This window comes from Hevea brasiliensis, chromosome 18 (genome assembly GCF_030052815.1).
Source record: "Hevea brasiliensis isolate MT/VB/25A 57/8 chromosome 18, ASM3005281v1, whole genome shotgun sequence".
Taxonomy (NCBI): domain Eukaryota; kingdom Viridiplantae; phylum Streptophyta; class Magnoliopsida; order Malpighiales; family Euphorbiaceae; genus Hevea; species Hevea brasiliensis.
In genome coordinates this window covers 12,593,176-12,616,703 of record NC_079510.1, presented here as the reverse complement: position 1 = coordinate 12,616,703, position 23,528 = coordinate 12,593,176, and positions in this window count along the sequence as shown.

The following is a 23,528-nucleotide window of genomic DNA, read 5'->3' as shown; positions in this document are numbered from 1 at the left end:
AAGATTGAAGCCAGCTTTCATGGATAAAAGCGAAGAAGGTTCTATTGATTTGAAGATGATATTTGCTGGAAAAGGTATTTCAAACTTCAATGCTAATGATGGGGCACTATCTAAGGGCTCTAGATTTGCTGTGTTAGATTCCATGAAGGTTGATGTGGATGTTGATCTTGTGGGCTAGACCTCTAATGTCTCTATGGATATTAGGCTTGAGAAAGTTAATTTTTTGGCAAAGGCCTTAGTCTTTAGGCCTGGTACTTTTTGGGTTTTGTTTCAAAGGCACAAAATGTGTCCAAGAGCTCTCCTCAATCCTTAAAGTTGGAATCATCAACAATATGAAGAAAGCTACCTCTAAACTAGCTTTTAATGTATCTCTTCTTCTGCTTCCTTACATGCTTATGAAATTCTTAGCAACTTGGTTTCCTCTTCTAATTTGGGCAAATCCTCTACTAATGCTGAGAAATTGGGAGATCATTTACTTGTTATTGGACAGATTGTTACTAGTACTCTTGAATGTAGTATGGTTAGTGATTTAGTTCCTTTTGATTATGGTGGTAAGGATTATGGTCTGTTGGCTTGTGTAAGAATTCAGATCGGTTTGACAAAGAATCGTTGGGTGTGGCTGATGGTCCTTTCCGAATGGTGTAAAGGTTCTAATGAGAGCTAATATGGAGGCAGTGGGTTGTGATATCCCATTGGTTTGAAGCTATGACTTTTCGCCCTTTTGCTTCTTATGTGCTATAGTTTGTGTTTGCTAAGATTGGTTGTTTCTTTTTTCTTATTGTTGTTGATGTTGGTTTAATTTGGAATGTATAAGGTATCGCAAGCAAGAGGAGCTTGTAGTCCCTTAAAGATTTCTGCTGTAGGTTCAAACCTTGCATGTTGGTTCTTATGGAAATTAAAATTAGTGGACTTAGAGTTGATGTTATTTCATATAATTTGGGTTTTGAGGATTGGGGTCATATCAAAGCTTTTGATAGTGGCATTTGGCTATTTTGGAACTCTTATCTTCTATCGATAAGCATTTTGCAGTCCCATTCTCAATTCCTTCATTGTTAAGTTAGTGATGGTAGTTCTCCTCCTTGGCTGTTTACTACAGTTTATGGGAGTTATATTGATGGTTTTCGATTCCACCGAAAATTAAATTAACTAAATTTGCCAGTAATGAAATATTTTCTGTAGTAAGTGGTAATCCAGGTCGAACCCTAGAGATTGTGTTACTAAATTTCGTGCACTTATGTAACAGGAAAAGAAAAGGTTGGGGGGGGGGGGGGTGTTATAACACTAAATTAGAAGAAATCACGTTCAGAAATTAAAGAACTAAATTTAAATATGAAACTCTCAAAATAAACAAACTTCAATAAAAGGTAATTCACATTCCAATGCATGATTCGATCATAGACAAAAGAAATACAATTATCTCTTATTGAATATTTAACGTAGATTTACCAAACAGCGAGGTAAAACCCCTAACTTCCCTATACTCATCAATTGACTCTAATTATTAACTGAATTGGTATTAAGCAATCCTCATCAAATTAATAACTGCTTTAAGAATAGGAAGTAGTTAAGATTGAATAACGATTTATAAAGCATAAATCATTTAATTCACCCTATTGTTTCCTTAGGTTATTATCAAAAACTTGGATCATAATCAATAAAACCTAATTACTACTCACATTCAATCTTACACAACAATTACGGATTATGAAGATGAACCAGCAATTAATCACATTAAACAATTCACTAATAGGCCTTTTTAGCAAATCATTCAATAGATAAAAAATAATGAAATTAGGAAACAATAGATATTTAAAAAGATATAATTTAAATTAAGAACCTGGTCTCACAAATCATGCATAGGAACTAGAATCCCTTGAACTGAGTTTAGAAACTTAGCCACTCATCATGGCTTACAAAAGAAAAATAAAATGGTGAAATCTAAAACTATGGACGTGAATGGAGAATGAAGGTTTGAAGATGTCGAAGCTACTGAATGGATGTCTCTCCGCTGCTACCAAAGATGGTCTTTATAATAAAAAACCTAATCCACAAACTTGGAAAACTTTTGAATTTCAAAAAGATAGATTCTCTGCTCTACAATTCCGGCTAATTTTCAGCCACCTCCCTTGTGATTCTGCCTCTGACTTCTTCAGGAAAGTTGTAGCTCTACTTCTTATCTTTCCAACAGGTACTCATTTGCCCAAATTGGAGGTCTACAGGCCAAGTTATGGGCCAAAAATCGAGACTGGTTTTGACAGAGTATCCAGCCCATAATGATGACCTTAATTGCCATTTTTGACAATTAAAACGGCCTTATCTCACTTCCAGCCCTTCATAAAAATTGTAGAGGTGGCTCTTAAGGTTCAATTGGGCCTAGGTTTGCTTCATTTGGACCTTCGGAGCTCAAGATATAAAATAAATCCCAAGACTGATCGTGACACATCAAGTGTGGGCTTTTGTAATAGATCCATAGCTCATTTTAACAACCTTGGAGACTGATTTGGGCTTTGGTCCCTCTTTGTCATTTATAGTGCTCTGACTTAGCTTTTCAATGAATTAAATAGCATTAGATTTGGAGACCCACAACTTTAGAAACACCTAAAAAATACAGCAAAGGTCTAATTAATGCAATGCTGAAAATTTCTCCATTTAACACAATTATTCCAACAACTCTTTAAAAATATGCCTAATTGATAATTATACTTTAATCAACTGAATTAGGCATAAAAACACATTAGAAACACTAAATGTGATGGGAGTAAAATTAATAAATTATGCACTTATCAAATTTCCCCACACTTATTCCATGCTTGTCCTCAAGCATGACTTAAACTCTCAATCAACTCCACTTAGAAGTTCACTTAACTTCACCCTATCACAACATTATCTAGCAAAAGATTAAAAGTTTGAAAAAAAGAGGTAAGTAAGGTAATAACCATCACAATAAATTCCATAAACACCATACCAATATATCAACAATTTTCCAACATAAAACAAAAGGCTTGAAATCAATTAAGCTCACACAATTAAAGTTCCATAAAATTTTAAATCAATACATGCCAAAACACAAGGCTAATTTATCAAGGCACAATAATTATAGCTCTTTGCAAATCTTAGGGGAGATAGAAATGGCCTTTTTTATTTTTTTATTATTTTTATTTTTTTTTATATTTGAAATTGATACTTCTCTTTCGTCACAGTTACTTTTTTTTTTTTTAATTTTAACCGTCACCTTTAGAAAAGTACCTTGCTCATATCCTAGCTAGCTTTTGGCCTAAGAATCGACATGGGGTTTATGAAGATCCCTGGTTACTTTGCTTAACTAAAATAGCGGAGCAATTTTCAAGTTCAGCATTTTGTTTCCCCCAATTTATGCATCTACATATTATAAAGTTCCCTGATAGATTAAACAAAGTTCTGAAATATGCATGACACTAGTTTAAAGCACACATAACTAATCATTTCACCATTAAATCATGCCTAAATGATTTATGTAGGAAAAAAAAAATTGCTCTATGGGATGGAGAAGAGGGAAAATCCATCATTAAAGTTACTATTACCTTGTCTAAAATCTCAAAAATTCAACCTAAAATCGAAAAGTCATTTCAAGGACAAAGCACTTCTCTCTGAGAGTTAATATAGAATTATGAATCAAGCTTATGAGAATGATTTTTTTTATAATTTTTTTAATTAAAAAAATTGCAGCAACAAATTTCTCCTCCCCCACACTTAAAATTTACATTATCCCCTATGTAAAGCCCAAATGCAAAAGAAAAGAAAAAAAATCCTAGAAAATAAAATAATATAAGGGAAAGAAAACAAATCTGATTGTGGCTAACAAGCCACCCATGTGTTGCCTCCCAAGAAGCGCTTTTGTTTATCGTCGCTAGTGAAGGAGCGGAAGCATGTAAATTGTTAGATTAGAGCATTGAATTTCAAAAATTTCTTCTAGGGTGTCATGCATCATGCTACATCCATTGTAACACCCCTATTTGCATAGCCTGGTATATGTTACTATTCCGGTGATCGGTATCAGTCCGGACAATTAAGAGGATTAGAACTGTGTTTAAGACACCTAGTTAAGCCCTGAACACAAATAATTAGTGATTGTCAATTAGTTAAGTATGAATAAGAAAAACAGAACATAAGAAGTTAAATGAGCCGAGAGTCACAGTGATGGGTGACCTTCTCGAGAATGACTACGAAGTCGATTTAAACTAAAATTTCGAATTGTAAAATGTGACGCTGCAGTCCTTAGGACTATTGCGAACACAGTGGAAAAGAGAAAATCACAGAAAAAAATTGCTAAGCCAGTCAAATAATTAGGTCAGGGAGCCAGAAGAAATATTGAATTATTTGCAAACCGGGTTGAACCAGCGAGGGGCAATTTGGTCAATTGAACCCGAAAGCTGACTCCTGACTTAACTGTCAAATAAAATCGGAGAAAAAAAAATTTCGAGATCGAAAATTAAATTAAAGAACTAATGGAAAAATAAATAAAAAAAAAGAAAATGAAAAAGGTGAAAAGAGATGACATCATGCATGACATCATGCATGATGCCATAATTATTATAATTAAAATTTATTTAATTTAAATTTGTGGTCATACTAACTCATAAAAGAAAAGAAAAAAAAAGGGGACTTCATCTTCCATTGCCGTCTCTCTCTCTCCCAAGTTCTCTCTCTCAAATTTTCCTCCATGAAAGCTTATTTTTAAGCTTTCTAAACACTAAATTCCACCATAAATCCTTTAATTTTCTTGAAGAAAAATTATAAGAAAATCTTGGAAAGAAGGTTAAAGGAGAAAGAACGAAGAAGAAGTTGAGGGAATTGAAGATTGAAAAGCTTCATTTAAGGTTAGTAACTAAATTTGGAAATTTATAGTTTAATTATTGTATTTATAGCTTAACTAACTTAGAATTATGCTTAAAATGAAAAGAAATTAATTGTTGGAGGATTAAAGGAAAATTCAGCCAGCTAGGGTTTTGATGTGTGTGCATGAATTTGATTGAATTCAAAGTGAAGGTAAGCTTACATGAGTATAGAAGTAATGCTAGTATGCTTGAAATTAGTTAAATGCATCAAATAGGTGAACTAGGGTTTTGACATCTAGGGTTTTGGAAGCCAAAAGTGTGAGAATTGGTTAAATGGTGTGTTGGACTTGGTTTGAGATGAAAAATGGTCATTTGTGACCAATTGAGATGTGTTGGAAGTGTTGGAAGTGAGAGTGAATTCGGATTGAGAATGGTCATGCTGCAGGCAGCAGGACCAAGGTCCCTTTGATGGACCAAAAGTGAAAATTTACAAGTCCAATTGAAATGAGACCAATTGGGAATGAAAATAGACAAAATGACACAATTTTCTTTCAGGAATCATGCCTAAAAAGCGACCGAAACCTAGTGAAAAAATTGACCAAATCCGGATTTCTGCAGTCTGACCTGTACAAAAATGACTAAATGAACAGTGTTTATTCATTTGGCCTTAACTTGGGCTAGGTTGGTCTAAATGACCTGAAATTTTACCAGTGGACAGTTGAGATATAGACCAAAAAATTTCATGCTGAAAGCCAATCCAAATTATGCCCTTAACCAAGTCATTTGGCCATCCAAATTTGGTGAACTAAAACTGCCAGAACCAGTTTGGTGCCCAGAAATCTGGGTTAAGTCCAATCCGGCAGCCATGACTCAAATGGCTATAACTTGAGCTACAAAAATCCTATTGGAGTGATTCAAAAAGGAGAATAAAGTTAAGACAATAGGGAACATTTTCTATGAAGAAAGTTTTTCCAAATTCTAACAGAAAAATGACCAATGGAACAGTGCAACATAAGACACCAAAACTGAAAATTTGCAATTTTGCCTAAAAGACTTAAAATTTGAGAAAACAACCAAAACCAACAAATTAGGTAACCAAAATGTGGTATGTGGGTGAAATTAGAAGTCCCATACCTATTAAGCATTAGAAAGTCAACAAATTGACTTGAATAGTGTCATGAATAGTAACTCCGAAATACAAATTTTAAAGAACGTCAAGTTTAGCATATTAAAGCTAGGTATAAGTATATTTGAATTTATTTTTGGAGTTATGATATATGGTGATACTGAAACACTGTAAAACTGTATGTTTCAATGGAAAAGAATACCGGGAAAGAACCCGAGATATCGAGTCAAGGCCAAGAGGCGACTTGTATAAGGTTTGTGCACAACTAACTATTTTGTTACTTTTCACTTCTAAATTGATTTAAACAAGTTTATTTTATGATTTATAATTTTGTTGTGTTGAGGATTTTAATTTGTTGAATGAAATTGTATAAATTAAATGTAAATTTTCTTATGCATTTAAGGATTTATTGCATGGTTTTGAGGATTGTAAATTTTAAGTTTGATTGTTTCCAACCTTAAGCATGAATTTATGATGATTAAATATGTCGATGAATTGTAAACACTTTATAAATAGAAATTGTTTTGAATATGATTTGAAACTACAGTTGACATGGCAAAGTTTGGTATGAATTCTCATTAGCTTGTCTAGTGAGATATCTCCTCCACTAGATGGGGTGAGTTCCTTCCTCTCTGGCTTGCCAGTTGGGGAAGAGTTTGAATGAGTACTCATATATACTTGCTAGTCTTTGTTCCTCCCTTTTAGCCTCGGTTATTAGGAGAGTGTGAAATATCGTGGTGTACAACACGGCACCTATTTGAATTTTGGGTCATGGGTTTAACTGTGTGAATTGTTGGCAACGCCCTTTAAATTATGCATAATTTGATAAATTGTGGTTGAAATAAATAATTTTTCTGTGATTCAAAATATTTTCATATTGTTTCGGGATTTAAAAGAAATGTAGATAAATAGTTACTATTTGATCAAAATGTTATTCAAATGAATAATTTGCATGAATGAAAATATTGATTTCTGAATGTTATGAATTTTGAAAAATTTAGAAATATTAAATTTTTATTTGTTATGAATTATCAAGCATAACTTGTGTTAAGTTTTAAATTATTAGTTTGTGCACCACTGAGTTCACCACTCAGCGATAGCTTTGTATGCTGTCGCAGGTGAAAGAAAATATAGAGCAGCTGAGCGAGGTTACTGAAAGACATGGTGAGATTATCCTCGGGTATATCATAGGTATGCCCTTGTACATTATCTTTTGATGTAATTCTGTAATTATATGTATGAAATTTCCTTTGAGCAGTTGTGCTAACTCTTTTGTAATATATATATTTCTATTGTAATCAAATACAAATTATTATAATATTATCTTGAGATTTTATATACTTATAAAATTTTGCACTATTAAATTTTAATGCTCCCATGAATGTGAAAATTAATTTGTTTACCTCAATGAGATGTTTTAATATTTGATTTAATTTACACTGTGTATTGAGTGGTTTATGCGGATTTGTGAAATAAGATTGAATAATGGAGTTGTGATTGAGAAAAATATTGGGAGTGTCTTTATTTTCAGGTTTTGAAGAACTGTTTTCTCAAAATATAGACGACACTCTACTGAAATTTTTGTAAAAATTGCGGAGATTTTAGATATATAAAAATTTAATTTATGTTTGGACTTTAAATAAAGGTTTTTAAAATCTGAAAAAAAAAAAAATTTTACCCACCAATTTAAAAATGAACGAAAATTGTTTTAAAATCCCTTGTAGTATATTTAATGGGTTACCGGTAGGCGAAGTACGATAATTCATTAGGTGTACTACGGGAGCATATTACATCTTACGAGGAGTAGGGTGTGACATGTTTTAGTGGTATTAGAGCAAAGATTTTAAAGTAAATTTTGAACTGTGAATTTGAAATATTTTTCAATAAGTACAACTGCTCAAATATTTGATACATATAGTATATTTACTTCATAAATATGAACTAACGAGGAGAAATCTCCTTGTGTTGGTTGTACAAGAAATAGAAAAAAAAAATCCTGTGAATAAATATGGACAAGAGGGATAAAATGGTAGAGCAGTCTGATACAGCTAACGTATAAGGAGAGGCCCCAGTTTCGTAGAGCGTTGGAGGTCCAACTGCACCAGTCCCTCCTATACAAATTACTGCACAAACGGCTCAGCAGATAGCCATGTTCTTTCAGCAAATGGCTAATAATCTGTTAGCTCAGGCCCAAGTATAAACCCAACCCCCTCAAGAGTAGTATGAAAAAGAGAAAAGTGGGAAACCCATCGGTCAAAGTTTGAGTAGTAATTTGGGAAAGAGAAAAGATTTTGAGGGACCCCGAGCTCCTAAGTATGATAGAGGCAGATCTTCAAGGCGGAAGCAATCAAGAACCATTCGTCAAAGAACCAGAAGTTCCTACTCTATCCATATTTGTGACGTTTGTGGAAAATTACACGGGGGTATTTGCCATAGGGTCATTGGAGCCTGCTTCAATTGTGGTGGAATTGGACATTTCGCCCGAGATTGTACTAGTGCACGCCGATTTATGCCACATACTACACCAGAGGAATCAGTTTAAGATTCTAATTTTAGAGGCTCATTAATAGTTAGTAGGGGCAGAGGTAGAAGTAGAGACAGCACTTCGGGTAATCCTCGCACAATGGACCAACCTAAGCAGAGGAATACACTAGAAAAAGGGAATGCCATGCATCGAGGGGAAGAAGCAGAGACTTCAGATGTAGTTGCCGGTATGTTGTTAACTTTTAGAAGGAATAATTATGTACTAGTTGATTCCAACTCTACTTGTTTATATGCTAATGCCAAAATTATATGTTCTACTGCTATTCCCTTGCATGGAGATAAATTTTAATGTGTTAGTAATTAGTCTTTTAGGATAAGAATTGCGATAATAAGCGTGATTGGAATTAATTTTGGAAAAGTTTCTAGTGAGAGACATCTCCTAGACTATGATAAATTATAAAGTTAATTAGTAAGCCTAATTACGTAAAGCAAGAGGACCAAAAAGTAAGTTATAGCAATATATCTGCCCTAGATGAAAGCAAAGGTATTATTGTTGATAGATGTCAGTAAGTACCATAATCAAAATAAGTTTAAGATATTAGTGGATTTGAAAGAAATAAGACATAGGGAAGTTTGATCTATTGGGATGTATCGTAGTAACTATGCAATATTCTTGATGTTTGTGCTGTAAGCTACAGATTACAGTACTGACTTGAGATTTATTGTGTAGAGCTACGTACTACCCAATAGTACATAAGGATAAGAATAGTTATAGATGACTTTTGCTCTGGTACAAATATACTAGAATAGAGTTTTATTACTAGAACTGAGTTTGAAAAATCATAATTCAGGATTTAAAACTCTGTAATTAGAATATCAAAAGATCATGGTTGCAAGGTAGTGAGAGTTAAAAACTTCGTTACCCTAGCATGAATTACAGTACATCAAGAATTGTTATGGGATTAGAGATTTTAGTATGGTAAAAAATTAAAAATAACACTTATAGGGCTAAGTCATCCAGTCTCCAATATGGGGTTTATAGTTGTTCTGGTATTGCAATGGATCTTTTGCTTAAAGTTTAGTAAGGAACAGTATTCTATTTGTGTAGCAGTAAGACACAAAATATAATTTTGTTCCCCTAGAAGAGACGGGATGCTATGGATGACAATTATAACTTATAATATAGTTAAGAAATGATATTCTACTGATAACAGTAATTCGATAGGAACTAGTTGGCCAGGTATTCTTTAGGAAAAGCACAATTTTATTATGCGGATCATAAAGATTAGATTACAATTAAAGCTAAACTTTTGAATAGCATGGGAAACAGGAGAGTCTGGCAGACTCCCTTTTTAAGATTACAAAATTGTTTATGGTTAAAAAAAAGGGTAATTATCGCAAACCAGCGGAAAATAAGCTATAGAATATTGATAGATAAAAGAGTTGTGGAAGTAAAAATTAGAATAGTTGGTGCGAATGTAATAAAGAAACGTTATGAATATTAGTTAAAGTGTTGACTAGAATGGTCAGAGGACCAAATCAAAGTAATATTGAAGTACAGTAGATTTATTAGGGATGATAAGAGGTGCTAAATCATAACTTTATAGTCAAGTTAAGGAAGAAGATAAGATTGAGGAATAAAATAATTAAAGTTAAGCTGTGGAAAAAAAAAACAAATAAAACAGTAAGAAATGAGAAAAACACTAGATGAGGAATTGCCACCAGGGCAAACAACCTGCTTAAGACGCATAACGATATCCCGAACTATTTTATCAAGAAGGAAATAAGTTAAACAAAAGCAAACAAGATAGTGCAAAATGGCACATAGACCTTGGTCATAAATGAAGATGGTAAGATAATGGTTATGGACCTATGGCTAATAAAGAGATAAGCAATTCATATATGACCAACAAGGTCATTTAAAAAAAAAAAAAGACTACAAAGGAAAATAATTGCTAAAACAACAACAAGAAAAGACTAAATTATTCTAAACTAAACTGAAGGTTGCATCAAATGATCAAGAGATTTGATAAGAAAAGAGTAAAACTAAGTTCTCACCCATATGATCATACGAGGTCCTAGAAAGAGTGGATCCACTAGCACACAGATTTGCTTACCTCTAAAATTGAAATGAATTTGAATCTAACTTATGACAAAAGCTCATAAGAAACTTGGCACACAAGGTGAGCAATCGAAGAGTAAATAGTATTTGTTAAAGTGCTAAGGAACCGTCATTCAGGCCAGGAAGCTACTTAGGAGCGTGAATAGGACATGAGAAGACAGCACCCACAACTGTTCAGAGACTGATACCAAGTAAAATTTCGAGGACAAAATTATTTTAAGGAGGGCAGAATTGTAACACCCCTATTTGCATAGCCTGGTATATGTTACTGTTCCGGTGACCGGTATCGGTCCGGACAATTAAGAGGATTAGAACTGTGTTTAAGACAACTAGTTAAGCCCTGAACACAAATAATTAGTAATTGTTAATTAGTTAAGTATAAATAAGAAAAACAGAACATACGAAGTTAAATAAGCCGAGAGTCACAGTGATGAGTGACCTTCTCGGCAACGACTACGAAGTCAATTTAAACTCAAATTTCGAACTGTAAAATGTGACTCTGCGGTCCTTAGGACTATTGCAAACACAGTGGAAAAGAGAAAATCATAGAAAAGAATTATTAAGCCAGTCAAATAATTAGGTAAGGGAGCCGAAAGAAATATTGAATTATTTACAAATCGGGTTGAACCGGTGAGGGGCAATTTGGTCAATTGACCCCGAAAGCTGACTCCTAACCTAATTGTCAAATAAAATCGGAGAAAAGAAAATTTTGGGATCAAAAATTAAATTAAAGAACTAATGAAAAAATAAATTAAAAAAAAATGAAAATGAAAAAGGTGAAAAGAGATGACATCATGCATGACATCATGCATGATGCCATAATTATTATAATTAAAATTTATTTAATTTAAATTTGTGGTCTTACTAACTCATAAAAGAAAAGAAAAAAAAAAAAGGGGACTTCATCTTCCATTGTCGTCTCTCTCTCTCCCAAGTTCTCTCTCTCAAATTTTCCTCCATGAAACCTTATTTTTAAGCTTTCTAAACACTAAATTCCACAATAAATCCTTTAATTTTCTTGAAGAAAAATTATAAGCAAATCTTGGAAAGAAGTTTAAAGGAGAAAGAAAGAAGAAGAAGTTGAGGGAATTGAAGATTGAAAAGCTTCATTTAAGGTTAGTAGCTAAATTTGGAAATTTATAGTTTAATTATTGTATTTATAGCTTAACTAACTTAGAATTATGCTTAAAATGAAAAGAAATTAATTGTTGGAGGATTAAAGGAAAATTCAATCAGTTAGGGTTTTGATGTGTGTGCATGAATTTGATTGAATTCAAAGTGAAAGTAAGCTTACATGAGTATAGAAGTAATGCTAGTATGCTTGAAATTAGTTAAATGCATCAAATAGGTAAACTAGGGTTTTGACATCTAGGGTTTTGGAAGCCAAAAGTGTGAGAATTGGTTAAATGGTGTTTTGGACTTGGTTTGAGATGAAAAATGGTCATTTGTGACCAATTGAGATGTGTTGGAAGTGAGAGTGAATTCAGATTGAGAATAGTCATGCTGCAGGCAACAGGACCAAGGTCCCTTTGGGGGACCAAAAGTGAAAATTTACAAGTCCAATTGGTATGAGACCAATTGAGAATGAAAATAGACACAAAATGACACAATTTTCAATCAGGAATCATGCCCAAAAAGTGGCCGAAACCTAGTGAACAAATTGACCAAATCTGGATTTCTGCAGTCTGACCTGTACAAAAATGACTAAATGAACAGTATTTGTTCATTTGGCCATAACTTGGGCTAGATAGGTCTAAATGACCTGAAATTTTACCAGTGGACAGTTGAGATATAGACCAACAACTTTAATGAAGAAAACCAATCCAAATTATGCCCTTAACCAAGTCATTTGGACACCCAAAGTTGGTGACCTAAAATTGCCAGAACCAGTTTGGTGCCCAGAAATTTGGGTTAAGTCCAATCCAGCAACCATGATTCAAATGGCTATAACTTGAGCTACAAAACTCCAATTGGAGTGATTCAAAAAGGAGAATAAAGTTAAGATAATAGGGAACATTTTATGTGAGGAAAGTTTCGCCAAATTCTAACAAAAAAATGACCAATGGAACAGTGCAACATAAGACACCAAAACTGAAAATTTGCAATTTTGCCTAAAAGACTTAAAATTTGAGAAAATAACCAAAACCAACAAATTAGGTAACCAAAATGTGGTATGTGGGTGAAATTAGAATTCCCATACCTATTAAGCATTAGAAAGTCAATAAAATGACTTGAATAGTGTCATGAATAGTAACCCCGATGTCGCAAGGTGTTTTGCGGTCGCCTGGACGAACACTCACCGAAGTGGGAAAGAGTGAGGAGTCGCCACTTTAATTTTGAGGGAAATTAAAGAAAACTATTCGCGAAAATATATTAAAAGAAACCACTTCGAAAACAGAGATTCTAGGTTCGGGGTCCATATACGGGCGGGGAAGGTGTTAGGCACCCCGCCTCGTCCCTCCACGAGGGTAAACAGATTTAACATTGTGCTCTTTACAAATTAAAATCGATAGTTAGGGGGTGGGGATGGGGGGGTAGAATGATGATCTTAGTCCCTTAGACAAAAGGGAATATTTGATTTTTCACTAGTTCGGATTACCCAGATACATAAGTACATGAGACGACCCTTAGTGAGTTTGGTGTTGCGTAGCGGTTTTTGTTTAGAGGGTAACTTTGTGTATTGTGCTATTTTAGTTAGGATTTGGGAGAATCAGGATAAAAACCTCTCCTGATCTCTAGGGGTAATCTGTTTAAAGTTTGAGTGAGGAATCTCGGATAAGAACTCTCCTCCGATCTTCGCATTAAAAATTTGACTGAGAATCGGATAAGAACTCTCCTCCGACCTCTTTAAATAATTATTAAAAATTTGGATTGAGAATCGGATAAGAACTCTTCTCCGATCTCTTTAAAATTTTAATTGAGAATCGGATAAGAACTCTCCTCTGATCTCTTTAAATATTTATTAAAATTTCTGATTGAGAATCGGATAAGAACTCTCCTCCAATCTCTTTAAGTATTTATTAAAATTTTTGATTGAGAATCGGATAAGAACTCTCATCCGATCTCTTTAAGTATTTATTAAGATTTCTAGTTGAGAATCGGATAAGAACTCTCCTCCGATCTCTTTAAGTATTTATTAAAATTTCTGGTTGAGAATCGGATAAGAACTCTCCTCCGATCTCTTTAAATATTTATTAAAATTTTTGGCTGAGAATCGGATAAGAACTCTCCTTCGATCTCCTTTTCGTTTAAGTGAGGATCGGGTAAGAACTCTCCCTGACCTCTTAAAATTTGATTACAATTACATATCATGAGAACCTAAGACTAAGGGTTCTGGCATCTGAAGACGCCGGGGACCTGAACAAGGCTTTATTTTAGCCCATTGGTACCTTATAGCTAAAGAAATGATACCAGACTGAATCTCTTCCTACCTCTTTTGTGATCGCCTTACTAGTACTTTCGGTATGCGATGTCCGATCTCTTTTCGCCTACTGGCCTGGATCCGATCTTACCTCGATCCCCCATTATGCTAGGCTAAATCCTGAGCTTGTTTAATAGTTCGACTCCATGACTTTTCCTCTGATTTATTATCCAAACTTTTATTATTCTAAAGAAACTCTCGTATCAAAATACGGCTGTCAACCTTTATTAAACTACCTATACGTTACCAGTAACCAGGACACCCATATTTGAAAGATAATACGGCAAAGAACAAACAAATAACATGAACTGATGTAATAAAGGTAAACTCAAGAGAATAACCATCCTCGTGAAACTCTTTAACATGAAAACAAATAAAGAAGCTTGATAAAATAACGATTCAGACGCTCACCTGTGGGGAGTTGATTCTATCGAGCTAACTTTGGAGTCACAAATATGGTAGAGTTGCTTGCTAATAGCCTGGGGACTAATGCATGTCTCTTAATGAAGAGTACCAAGTTAAAATGTAGCCGAACCGAAATGAAAATAACCGGGCTCGAATGAGATTGAGCTTGAAAAATAAGAGTGGATATAAAGATGAGGAAAGCAGAACTGAAACTAAGAGAGGGTATCGCAGAGCAATGAACAAACTAAAAATAAAGAGTTTCAGTGTCCAATACTCCTTCAAAGAAAATACTTTAGAAAACTGGTTTCTAAAGTTTTTCTATTTTGGAAAGCTTAAAAATAGCAGAGTAGCAAAACTGAATCGATTTTCAGAGCCTTTCCATTATAATCACCACCCTTTTTCTCTTTTTGTTCCCCCCTTTCAACGGTTTTCATGCAGGTATTTATAGGGACCTAGGGCTCCTGATGAAGGGTCAGGATTTCCTTTGAGGGAGATGGAAGGTTAGGATTTTAAGGACACGATCTGATGCCTGAGAATTGAAGAGAATCAAAATGGATGGTCGAGATCTTATTCAGAATATTTGTCCTTTCTCTTTTCTACTCCAACGGCTCAAAATCTTCTTGTCAAGGGAGATCCGAGGGTTGGGAAAAAAAGGCACCGGTCTTGTTGTCTTCTCTTTGATCCAAGGCCTCCGGACTTGTCCTTGCAAGTAAGATCAACGATGGAGATCGAGATGTACAGGACTATCATGACACGTTTTGGCAACCTGTCAGTAATGTGGGCGATTCTGCAAATGAGGCGTGCGGTGGAGATTTGATCTCGTTTGCAATGCTTTAACTACCTCGGCTCTGATTATGATGACAGTTATTGGAAGTTATCTTATTCTCTCTTAGCTTTCCGATCTCCCATCCCTTCCGATCTTCCTAATACGATCTTTTTCCATTCTCTCATGCTGGGCCCCTCTCTCGATTTCTCCCATTCCAGAATCTTCTCTTCTATCCGAGCTGGTTCAGTCAAAGCATTTATTCCTTCGGTTACCGAGGCATCCGCTTCATTTTCTGCTAGCAATAAATGCTTAGTCCTTCTCTATATATATACCTTTAACGGGACATCCTTTTCGCATTTCATTTTCTCCTCTTTCTGCTTCTCACTTTTCCTGCTCTAGCCGTTCCGGCAACAATCCAAGCCATGGTAGCTGCTTTTAATCTTTTTCTGACTGTTCACTTTGTTTATCGCCTGAAAATTTATGACCCCGATGATCAAAAAATCACGATGGCTACCTCTGATGACAGTGAGAGAACTGGACTAATTTACCGATCCAAATCGAGAATATCGATTGTGTCCATCTTGAGTCGGTCGATCGATGTGATCGGCGAACCGATTGCGGGCGAGAAGACTGCTAATTTCCCTCTTATCATTGGTGACTGCCCTTTGAAATTCACTTGGCTCCTCACCACATTGAGTGTCCCGATAGCAGCTCGGTTACGAGCGATAACATTGACGATGACCTCTCCTGCCCTCATGAGAGTCATAGTCACCCCATCTGAGCTGTACATCTATCCGATGTCGATGGCTGGTTTCCTGATCAAATATATCTTTTGATTCAGCCACGAAACTAGGCTTTGACATAGGTCTTTACTAGGCAGGATGTACCGCTGATCTCTAGAGATCGCCCAAATGATGTAATCTGACCTTTAATGTAATTTGATCTCTTGAGATCGCCCAAATGATGTAGTCTGACCTTTAATGTAATCCGATCTCTTGAGATTGCCCTAATGATGTAATCTGACCTTTTGGAAATGAAATTTTATTTTGACAATTATCATTTTACTATTATTGCATTGGTTACTTTCCGATCTCTAATATGTTTATCCGATCCGATTCCTGACTGAATAGACCTTTGCTGATCTGTGATTGTAAACATCTACCTTAATCTACCGATCTTTACCCAGCTGATCTCCTTTTACTTATGGAATTTCTAGAATATTCTTGCGACGTGTCAGAAAAAACTGGAGAATCCCGCTAACCGATGCGCCGTTTGGGATACTGTGAGCATTAAATGCTCAGACAGGTATAAATAGGGGATGGGTCAGCCAATTGCTCCCTTATGTCATTTTCAGCATCTCGTGAGCGATTCTAAAATCCTCTCGTTTTTTCATGTTCTTCCGACACCAATCACACTCTGGTAAGGGTTTTGATATTTCTTTTAGTTAAATTTTCTCTTTTCTTTGAAAATGAGCGGCGCCGAGGGTTAGAGAGCGATGAGCCCCCCTTTCGTTCATGTCTTGTGGTCATCAGATGAGGTTGAAGTGGTCGGACCAAGCGGGCGATCTGAACCTCTTACAACTGCCGTTTCAGCCCGTGGTCAAGCGGCATCCTCAAGACGAACGCATTCCTCAGGGAGAGAGAGCCTCCCCATGGATGAACTGCCGTCCATCCTTCAAGAAACCGATTTGTAGACGATTAGTCAAGAATACAATCTTCGGACCGACTCATACGAGCTTATCAGATGCCATGGCAATCTCCGAGCTGATCACTTCTTCGAAGAAGATGATATGATCATGGTATACGAAGAGCAATTAAAAGTCGGGCTGCGGTTTCCTCTTGATGACTTCTTCAAGGAAGTTCTGAAATTCCACCAAGTATGTATAGCCCAAGTACATCCGAACTCATGGCGGATCCTGGTAGCCTTCAGAGGCCTCTGCCGAGCTAAGGGACTCAGTCCTACAGCGAAGGTATTCGCCGAGCTACATAGGATAACTCATTGAAAGGACGATGAGTACTGGTTCTTTCAGGCGAAACCGCATTGTGGACTCTTCACTGATCTGCCCTCCTTACTGAAGAATTGGAAGACTCACTTCTTTATCCTGAGGAGCAAGATTCCGAACGGTTTTGAGGGTTTCCCGCATAGCTGGTTGCATCTGGGCCCATCACTTCCAAAGCACATTGCCCTGAGTAGGGAAGAGGGTGCAATGGTGATGGAGTTAAAGGATCAGGCGGCCAATCAGAAGTTCTCCTATCTAGATGCAGTGAAGGCTGAACTGCATCATTGGATGATGCGGCTGGTTACCAGGGAAGAACGCAGGCTTCAGCTCTCTGACCTCGGCTTCGGTACTTTCTATATCCCTGATCTCTAAACCTTAGCGAACTCACTGACTTTTTCTTTGTACAGGTATGGCGAGTGGTGAGGCTTCCAAAGAGAGCCGGAAGCAGAAGAGAGAGGTCTCTAGGAAAGTGCAGGAGATGAAGCGTGCTGAGGCCTCACAGACGCCAAGGCGCGATCCAGGGGAGATGCAAGGAGGCTCGTCCCGACCTTCGGGACAGCCAATCCCTGAAATAGAAGTGGTTCGGTCTCCGCCTCGATAAGAAGAGCCACCACCACCTCCACCAGTTGCTTCGAGTGCAAAAGGGGGTCCTTCCCAACCTACTTTTAGGACCCTCTCCCACGGCGCTCAGGTCTTGATTCACTCCCTGGAGAAGAACCGAACTATTCGAGAGAATCCGGGTTTGGCTAAGGTTTTGGGGGCCTCCATCTACCTTCAAAAGGATCGGAATAGGCTGACCCCAAATAGTCTCGACGATATCCTGACCCAGACTATGAGCCTGAGCATGGAGAGTTTGGTGAACCAACATATCATCTGGGAAAAGGCTCATCATTTAAAGCAAGAGATCCAAAAGGTGGGTCAGGAAGCAGCTTCCGCCCGACCCCAACTTTCATCTGCTTGGGAATATATAGCTGAAATTGAGGGGCGGATGAAATTCTATGAGGATAAATTAGCTGAGCAGGCTCATGTTCTTGAAGAAGCTCAAGCGCTCCGAGCTGCTGACGTCGCTCGCCTCACTGAAGAACTCAGAGCAAAAGAAGAAGAGGCAGTGATGAGGGAGGCGGGTGCTTATGTGAACGCTCATGGGGACCTTTTGGCCAAGCTCAAGAAGCGTTATCCCGAGGAGGACTTTTCCTGAATGGTGGACCTGGCTCCCCAAGACGAAGAGGATAGCGAGGAGGAGGCTGAGGGTGATAGAGAGGGTGAGCGAAATGTAGAATAGGCTGGGGGTGATCGTCCAGCCGAATGACTTGTATTTTATTTTGAAATGAAATGAAATTCTCTCTTTTGTTCAATGACTGGATGTGATCGGAAAGTATCTAACTTGTACAAGCGCCTGACTGTCTGAATCAATTAGAACCTCAAACTTAAAAGTGACTATTAATCTAAGTATAAGAGGTCGAAAAAACATTGTAAGCATGAGATTGGCTGAGAACAAACACCGAACTGGACTCAAGATTATTAAAATTGGAAACCTGATTTGAACATTTAAGATCGGAAGCAACATTAAGCCGGATTAAAACCTTAATTTTATTAAACAATTATCCACAACGGAGATCGGACCGAATTAAAACCTTAACTTTATTTAACGATTATCCACCATATTTATAAAACGGAGGTCAAAAATAAGACTGGATGGCACAAAGGCTTCATGTCCGTTGGATTTCGTTTGATGGGGAGATCGGAAATGTGATCGGCTGGCGAGGTGACTTGATAATTGGTCTGAGAGATCGGCAATGAATTAAGCGACCTGGAGACTTGGTGTTGGTTTGTTCTCTTTGAAGAGAAATCGGTGATGAAGTGAGCGACCTGGAGACTTGGTGCTGGGGATCAATTTCAAAGTCTGTTGATTTCGGGGATCGGCCAAAATATGGTGTCGACAGCTGCCCCTCTTTATATAATTTCTATTGAAGGGAAAAATTTTCTCGTGTAGGAATTATGTAAAGATTCAGACCCATATTTTGGGCGATTGGGTATTTAAACTTTGGAACTCAAAATTAAGGTTAGGAAACTAAAACCAACTTAGGTCAAAGACCCAGGGGTTGGTAACAGAAATTTAAATGCTAAAAAATTAAAATTAACTTAGATCAAGGAACCAGAGGTTGATGACAGAAATTTAAATGATAGAAATTAAAATCAACTTAGATCAAAGAACCAAAGGTTGATGACAGAAATTTAAATGGTGAAAAATTAAAATCAACTTAGATCAAGGAACCAGAGGTTGATAACAAAAATTTAAATGCTGGAAAATTAAAATCAACTTAGATCAAGGAACCAGAGGCTGATAATAGAAATTTAAATGCTGGAAAATTAAAATCAACTTAGATCAAGGAACCAGAGGTTGATGACATAAATTAAAATCAACTTAGATCAAGGAATCAGAGGTTGATGACATAAATTTAAATGCTGGAAAATTAAAATCAACTTAGATCAAGGAACCAGAGGTTGATGACATAAATTTAAATGCTGAAAAATTGAAATCAACTTAGATCAAGAAACCAGAGGTTGATGACATAAATTTAAATGCTGGAAAATTAAAATCAACTTAGATCAAGGAACCAGAGGTTGATGACATAAATTTAAATGTTGAAAAATTAAAATCAACTTAGATCAAGGAATCAGAGGTTGATAACAGAAATTTAAATGCTGGAAAATTAAAATCAACTTAGATCAAGGAACCAGAGGTTGATGACATAAATTAAAATCAACTTAGATCAAGGAACCAGAGGTTGATAACATAAATTTAAATGCTGGAAAATTAAAATCAACTTAGATCAAGGAACCAGAGGTTGATAACAGAAATTTAAATGCTGGAAAATTAAAATCAACTTAGATCAAGGAACCAGAGGTTGATGACATAAATTTAAATGCTGGAAAATTAAAATCAACTTAGATCAAGGAATTAGAGGTTGATAACAGAAATTTAAATGCTGGAAAATTAAAATCAACTTAGATCAAGGAACCAGAAGTTGATGACATAAATTAAAATTAACTTAGATCAAGGAAACAGAGGTTGATGACAGAAATTTAAATGCCGGAAAATCAAAATCAACTTACAAAGCAAGGCTAACCTGACACAAGAAGTTCCTCCACGACTAAGTGTACTTAACAGGATCTTGAAGATGAACGACTAATGAAAGACGAGTTGCAAGACTTAACTTATCATCTTCCATTCTTTACTCACTTCCCAGGACTCTCTTTCGGTTCTCGACTTTCTTATTTTGCGAAAAGCGCCCTTGCGGGTTTTCACTTTCCCTTTCGCCCATCTTACTAGAAGCGCCCTTCCAGGTTTTCACCTCTAGTTTTTTTTTTTTTTTTTTTTCGCCATTCCCTGCAAATCTCATAGCAAAGTACATAAGGTTATCAATATCTAAATCCTAAACTTATGACAAAATTCTAATAGATCAATAGTGTATAAAATAAAGAGGTAGAAAAAGACAATATTAGAGCGTGAGTATACAGGAAAGATAAAGCAAAAAGATAAATTAATATGCAAATGTGCGAAGAAGATAGATTAAAGTGAAAGGATGACTTTATTATGGCTTGAGGGATAAAGGTACAGTTTCAAAGTAAAAGGGTACAAGGATAGATCTCACAGATTCCTTGTAGTTGACTCTGAAGTCTCTTAACTGCTATTATTTCAAGTATTCTATTGACGAAGATTCATGCCGTGATGGTTTATTTCCATTCCTAGTCCCATGTTCTCTTCCTTATTTCTCCATTTTCTGGTTCTAAGGACGCCATTTCGGGTTTTCGCCCTCAGATTTTATTTTCTTTTTCCTTTTCTTTTTCGGGGTGCCCTTTCGAGTTTTCACCCTTCACTCATTTTATAGAAAGCGCCCTTCCGGGTTTTCGCCTTCTTTCTCACATTTTGTTAGGGCGTCCTTTCGGATTTTCACCCCCCCCCCCTTTTTTTTTTAGGCATAATACCTTTTGACCGTATCGGCATTCACGGGTCTTGGAAATTCTTCACCATCCATATGGGTCAAGATTAGGGCCCCACCAGAAAATGCCTTTTTAACCACATAGGGTCCCTCATAGGTTGGCGACCATTTGCCCTGAACATCGTTTTGATTTGGGAGTACTTTTTTCAGGACGAGATCTCCTGGTTGAAATTTGAGTGGGCGGATACCTTTGTTAAATGCCCTAGCCATTATTCTCTGGTACAACTGCCCATGATATGCCGCCGCTAGCCTTTTCTCATCTAGCAAATTCAATTGGTCCAACCTTGACTGGATCCATTCCGACTCATCAATCCTTGATTCCTTCAGAATCCTTAGGGAAGGGATTTCTACTTCGATAGGTAGAACAGCTTCCATCCCATATATCAGTGAGTATAGAGTTGGCCCAGTTGATGTTCTCATAGAAGTCCGGTATGCATGAAGGGCGTAAGGAAGCATATCATGCCAGTATCTATAGGTGACCGTCATTTTTCGGATTATTTTCTTGAGATTTTTGTTTGCAGCTTCTACCGCTCCATTCATCTGGGGACGATATGGTGAGGAATTGAGATGTCGAATCTTGTATTGATCACATAATCTCTGGATCTTTGGACCATTCAAATTCTTGGCGTTATCAGTGACGATTTCGCCGGGGAGGCCGTGTCGGCAGATAATATTATTTCTGAGGAATTTAAGGAGTGTGTTCTGCCTGATGTGAGCATATGATGTTGCTTCGACCCATTTAGAAAAATAGTCAATAGCTACCAGGATAAATCTATGCCCATTGGATGCCTTGGGATTGATGGGACCAATCACGTTGATTCCCCACATTGCGAAAGGCCATGGCGAGATGAGGTTGAACAGTTGATAAGGAGGGACATTTATCGGATCTGTATAGATTTGACATTTATGACACTTTCGAAAGTACTCAATGCAATCCTTCTCCATGGTAGTCCAGAAGTATCCCCGTCTCATGATTTGTTTAGCCATCATATGGCCATTAGCATGGGTTGCACAATTCCCCTCATGAGTCTCGCAAAGGATCCTCCTGGCTTCTTTTGCGTCTACGCATCTCAACAATTCACCTTCGGAGCTCCTTTTGTATAGAATTTTGCCACTGGGGAAGTATCCCAAAGCTAATCTCCGGATCATTCTCCTTTTGTTTTTACTTGCCCCAGGGGGGAATTCTCTGGTCTTGATGTAGACCTAGATGTCATGATACCAAGGTTTACCATCTGTTTCTTCCTCGATCATGAAGCAGTACGGCGGCTCACTCCTTGCTTTGATATGCAATACCTGAGTATTTTGCCCTTCTTCCATTTGAGCCATTACAGCCAGGGTGGCTAAGGCATCTGCAAATTGATTCTTGTCTCGACCAAGGTGAGTGAAAGAGATTTCTTCAAATTTCTTAATCAACTCCAATAGGTACTTCTGATATGGGATTAATTTCGGATCCTTAGTTTGCCATTCTCCCTTGACTTGATAGATGATCAAGGCTGAATCACCATATACCTCCAACTTCCTGACTTTCATCTCGATGGCAGCTTGTAAACTTCCTGACTTTCATATCGATGGCAGCTTGTAAACCCATCACATAGGCTTCATACTCTGCGACATTGTTGGTGCATTCAAACCTCAATTTGATAGCTATCGGGAAGTGCTTCCCGTCAGGGGATACCAACACTGCTCCAATTCCATTACCAGACAAATTAACAGCTCTGTCGAAATACATTTCCCATACATCAGCTGGCCTTTTTTCCTTTCCGTCGACTTCATTAACATGCTCATCAGGAAATTCAAAATCCAAGGCTTCATAATCTTGGATAGGGTTCTCTGCTAGAAGATCAGCGATTATGCTCCCCTTTACTGCCTTCTGGGTCATGTAGACAATGTCATATTGAGAGAGTATGACCTGCCATTTGGCTATCCTTCCCGGCACGAATGGGCTTTCGAATACGTACTTGATAGGATCCATCCTAGAGATGAGCCATGTCTTATGATTTAACATGTAGTGCTTAAGCCAATTTGCCGTCCAGGCTAACGCGCAATAAGTTTTGTCTAAGAAAGAGTACCTTGACTCGCAATCATTGAACTTCTTGCTTAGGTAATAAATGGCCTTCTCCTTCTGACCAGTATGATCATGCTGCCCCAAAACACGTCCCATTGAATTTTGTTGGACAGCCATGTATAGAATCAACGGTCTTCCTGCCGCCGGAGGAACTAGTATCGGCGGATTTGACAGGTACTGCTTAATTTTCTCGAAAGCCTCTTGACAAACTGAATCGCATTTAGTGGTGTGGTTCTTTCGGAGTAGCCTAAAGATAGGCTCAGCTTTAGCAGTGAGGTTGGAAATAAATCTTGAGATGTTGTTCAGCTTCCCCAGGAAACTG